Source organism: Festucalex cinctus, chromosome 2 (genome assembly GCF_051991245.1).
Source record: "Festucalex cinctus isolate MCC-2025b chromosome 2, RoL_Fcin_1.0, whole genome shotgun sequence".
NCBI lineage: Eukaryota > Metazoa > Chordata > Actinopteri > Syngnathiformes > Syngnathidae > Festucalex > Festucalex cinctus.
In genome coordinates, this window is record NC_135412.1 from 37,428,656 (window position 1) to 37,433,890 (window position 5,235).

At 43.8% G+C, this 5,235-nt stretch overlaps 1 long non-coding RNA gene and 1 other non-coding gene across 2 annotated transcripts; both read left to right on the forward strand.

Annotated features, from left to right (window-relative positions):
* Window positions 1-1,044: 1,044 nt before the first annotated feature.
* On the forward strand, window positions 1,045-2,204 carry LOC144013171 (uncharacterized). The gene is made up of 2 exons (XR_013282160.1): window positions 1,045-1,193; window positions 1,504-2,204. It is a non-coding gene; the product is annotated as an uncharacterized LOC144013171 (long non-coding RNA).
* Window positions 2,205-2,759: 555 nt separating this feature from the next.
* On the forward strand, window positions 2,760-2,831 carry trnae-cuc (transfer RNA glutamic acid (anticodon CUC)). The gene has a single exon. It is a non-coding gene; the product is annotated as a tRNA-Glu (tRNA).
* The last annotated feature ends 2,404 nt before the right edge of the window (window positions 2,832-5,235 follow it).

A 5,235-nucleotide genomic window follows, 5' to 3' on the forward strand; every position in this document is an offset into this window, starting at 1 on the left:
CGCTAGCCCGCCTCGCGCATTCCTCACCCGCAGACCTCACGCACTCCCACACGCTTCCTCCTCCTCCTCCTCGTCTTTCTCCTCTTCCTCTCCGCTGCTTGGAGGGAAGAGCGTGCAAATGAAGCAGACGGGCTTAGTTCAATAAAGTGTTGCAGGTTGGCTTGTTGGCAGCGGGCGAGACTTGCAGGCTCCTCTTTAATGCGTTGTCATAAAACATGCGGCTGGCAGAAAGTTCACGTTCAATGAGGGCGGGGCGGATTGTCCTCTTCCTCAATGTTTGTACTTCAAATATGAATTACTTTGAGAGAAAATGATCTTGACTGTTCAGGTGTACCTAATATTATGTCTGAGGAGTCAGATCCTTTTCAGGGATGAGATTGACTGTCTATGCCATCGGTTGCCTGTGACTCCCACAGTCTCCCATCATGCATTGGGTGTCCTACCTGCTGTGGGAGCTTCGTAAAGGTGGCTTGTCACAAATAAATCAGAGCCTGTAAACATCTTCTCCCGACTGCCCCTCCGCAATTTCCTCAGAATCACTCTGTCAGTCGCCCACCGCTGTGAAATAACGCCAGCTCTTGTGCGGTGACACACCTGTGGGGTAGGCATGCCATGATACACACAGAGAGCCCCCCTCCCGCCGACCTTGTTTGTGTAATGGCCGCACGTGTGATAGATGGCGTTGGCCAAACATTTAGCCGCTGCACCGGAAGACTGTCCGCTTGTTGTGACTCAGATGGATTGGCCATTGTTTTTCCCCTCCTCACCTCCACGAGCTCATTTATCTCCAGTGTGAGTCCGTGGAGAGCAGCGTGTCTCTGGAATGCTGCCTGATAAACCACCAGCGAGCCCACAGAGGAAAATGCTTGTAGGCACCAAAAGAAGATGTTTGAATATATGTTCATGTTGAATATTGCTCTGCAGCAGACTGGAGGTGAAGGGGGCGGGGTCTGTGGGGTTATGGTTGATGGTTTATCCCAACAACCTCACATGAAGCCCCCCCCCCCGCTTCCTCTCTCCCTTGTAAGCCCTCCATTCCGGTGGCTGGCTCCAGATTGAATGGATTTAGCAGCTGTTGAGGAAACACAGCAAGGGCTTGCGGCATGTACTCTGCTCGCAACAAAGAGCAGACGCACGCACGTACACACTGTAAAGAAGCTGCAGTCGTCCATTAAACTGACTTACAACTTCAGGTGAACTTTTCTTCTTCCTATTCAATACATTCTTCCATATGTGCACTGTTTCTCAATGAATATATGTCATTACATCCAAGTAAGTCGTTGTGAGTGTAATTCAGGAGTGGGAAACATATGATTATATGGCCCACTCCGATCTTTAATCCGGTCCATCAAGTGTTACCAAAGTCAACAGTGATCATTATTGTTCCGTTAGCTTAGCCGTTATTGTCCCTAAAATTGGACATTTAAAATGTATTCATTCATTTTTATTTGTGATACATTAACATCATCATCATTTTGGAATTCATGGTTTTTCCGTATGCAGGCCCAGATCAGGACACACCCACCACCATGCTTGTCTGTAGGAAAGACACATTTGTCTTTGTGCTCCTCACCCGGTTGCTGCCACACGCACTTGACACCATCAGGATCAGATAAGTTTATCTTGGTCTCATCAGACCACATGACATGGTTCCAGTAATCCATATCTGACTGTTTGCAGGCTTTCTTGTGCATCATGATTAGAAGAGGCTTCCTTCTGGGATGACAGCCATTCAGACCAATCAAATGCAGTATGTGGTATAGGATCTGATTCTGAGCACTGACTGGCTGACCCCCTCGACCTGTCCTGTTAAACCACTGGAGGGTTTTGGCCACTCTGCTGTTGCTCATTTGCAAAGAAGAATTGTGTGTCGTTTTTGAGATCTTCAGAGAATTATTTGCCATGAGGTGCCATGTTGAACACCTGCTCCCTATTCACACCTGAGAAACGGTTACACTAATGGGTCACATGGTGAGGTAAAAGGACTTCTTGTTGTTTGTTTCACTCACTCACACTCACTTAAATGGTCTCCCAGGCAGGGAAGCGAACCCACGCCAACCAGCACCGAGGCCAAGTGACGGTTCCACCCCTCCACCTGGAGGCCGGGTAAAAGGACTAACTGTACACGTTGCCAGGGGTTTAGTTATTAATGGTTGTATTGAGGGAACAATAAATTTGCAGGTATTTAACCTGTACAATGATTACTTTTCATTATGTTGAAATATCATTTCTTCAATGTTGTGGAAGGATGTAAATATGTGAAATGTCTCCAAGTTTGATAATTTAGAAAATCAAATTGAATGGCAGAAACTTTGAAACGTGTATGTTATAATAAACTTTATATATATATATATATATATATATATATATATATATATATATATATATATATATATATATATATATATATATATATATATATACATTTTACATACACTTTTTAATTTTTTTCATTTAAACTCATCGATGATCCGTTTTCAAGCTGAACCCCTTCAGTAATTCAGTGTTGTCTCTTCATACTGGGTTTAGAATTTGGTGCACAACGCCCTCTAGCGGACGAGGTGTAAATAGACATCCATACTGCCGGCATACAGTCTTGTGTCTCGCGTGTGGCGAAATAAGGAACGTAAACGCAAATATTGGGCCAACACGGCCCAAAACCAAATAATTATTTGGTTTATGTAAACTGTATAAACTACAGAAATGTATATTTACTTTAGTAGGTATAGAAAAGTCATTGCCCTGTGTGATTGCAGCACTCCCTGGTGGTCTAGTGGTTAGGATTCGGCGCTCTCACCGCCGCGGCCCGGGTTCGATTCCCGGTCAGGGAACATCTTTTCGATCTGTTTACAAGTTATTTAAATTTATATTGAAACCTAAGCAGTAGCAGTTCGTGTAAACGTTCATGGTGATAGGTATATTTTACAAGCAACTAAAGTCAAGTTGTGGCACAGTAACATTTGTACAATTAAATATTATTGAAAGACTACCCTGGCTGCAATTGGCTATACTTTCGAGTCCTATGGGTTTTTTGTTGTTGTTTTTTTTTGTTTTTTTTGTTTTTTTTTTAGAGAGCTCAGAATTTTTCATTCGGCAGGCTTACCGATTCAACATCTTATCTTTCGAGTCCTGCTATAATTCTAACATGCATAAATACATTGAAACATTATGTAAACTTTAAACAATATTTCAATGTATTTAAAGCACCATGAAGCTGAATTTTATGGATATGAGCAACAACCACAATAGATGGACCAACGTGGCATGTCTGTTATTATTGCCCGATTTCTTTATTATCTGGTTTATCTGTATGAAATCCAATTGGTTGATAATTGTTGATAATTATCGGCGGATTTCTCTATTATCTGGTTTATCCGTTTGACGTCAAATAGGCTGATAATTGCCGATAATTATCGGCCAGCGATATTATCGTGCATCCCTAGTTCTAAGACAATGCTCAACATGAAATTGTCCAATTAATGCAAGTGAATGTGTTTTCCTGATTTGAAAAATGGCAAAATGTATGTATGTATGTATGTATGTATGTATGTATGTATGTATGCAGTGGCGTGTGCACACATTTTGGGGGGCAAGTGCTCCGGGGGATTGAAAAGCACCGGACTATGGATCGTTGTAATTTGATTTGTGAGGATTAATTTGATTTCAAAATGTAATGAGATGTTCGACTACTATATATATGATATAGGAATTTAGCTTTCCTAGTGTGTAGACGCAATCTGCTCTGCTCCTGCTTTGCTTTGCATTCTTTCAGCTGATAACTTCTTTTTTTCTTTCTTTTTCTGGGATTTTTCCTGGACATTTGCCTCGATGTGGCTGTACTACCTTTTTGTTTGGTAGATAGCTGGGCGCATTTTTCAACATTTTTTATTTTTATTTTGGAAACTCCTCACGATAACGTGAGCACGGCCTGCTAATCAGCACGCGACTGCTACTAGCAGCATGGCTGGACGAATGATGCCTTCCATCTCGACCGATGAATACCACAAACTTCTTCAGAAGATGGCAGTGCTGGAGACAAGAATGCACCGCCTTGAAATGTTTGTGGAGGTGAATGGAAAATCGTGGAATGACACCACACTGCCAATGTCTCCAAACGGTGGTCATGAGCATGCTAACAAACAGCTAGCTCCATCCACCGACCCTCTGTGGAATGTGCTGGGAGCAAAGCCAAAACTGAGGAGTCGTCGCCCAACAGCTGGACCTGACCGCCAACTAATGCCTGAGGAAACACGTCGGCCTATGCAAAAGGCTACCTCAACCCCAAGAAATCAGTCTTGGACGTTGGTACCAGCAAGAAAAAGGAAACCGTCTCTTGGCCGACGAAGACAAAATACTGATATCGAACTGAGAAACAGGTTTGCCGTGCTGTCGCCGAGCCAGCAAGCCTCGGGGGATCACAGCACCAGTCAAAGGTATGAAACCGGACCTCCTCAGCAAATCCGTTCAGCTACTGAAACACAAACACTGATAATAGGCGACAAAGCCTTGTTTGGTGTTAAACGTCTGTGCAGCAGAAAAAACACAAAAGTTCTGTGTTTTGCTAATGACATGGTGCTGGACATTTCTGAAAAAGTCGACAAGATTGCTACTGACTACCCGACTGTGAGATCGATTGTGATTCACACAGGAGCATTCGATGTGTTGAAAAAACAGTCGGAGATACTGAAGCAAGACTTTATTACCCTTCTACACAAGATAATATGCCTAAACGCAGAGGTTTTTCTGAGTGGTCCTCTGCCTACTGTCCGACCAGGTGATGAGCGTTTCAGTCGGATTATGTCACTCTCGAGATGGCTGAAAAGCATCTGTGCTTCTTACTCAGTGAACTTTATTGACAATTTTTCTATGTTTTGTGAACGTCGCCATCTTTTCCAACGCAATGGGATTTATCTCAATAAGCAGGGAGTCAGATTACTGACAGCCAACATCTTCCATAGCGTGCGTCACTGGACGCTATGTTCCCAAAACAAAGGACATGAAACACAACAACCGATAAGAAGAGGATCTGGTGAGGCTGGCTCACTATCTTGCACTCCCTGCCCTTCAGAACAGATTGATTTGTCCTCATCTGCCCACACTCCAAACACCGAACATCCAGCTCCCCTGCTCCCGAACGACACCTGCCAAACACCACCACGACCACCACCACCAGTTTCACTACCAGATGCACCCCTGCGCTGTTCATCGCCCCCAAGCGACACCTGCCAGACAGCG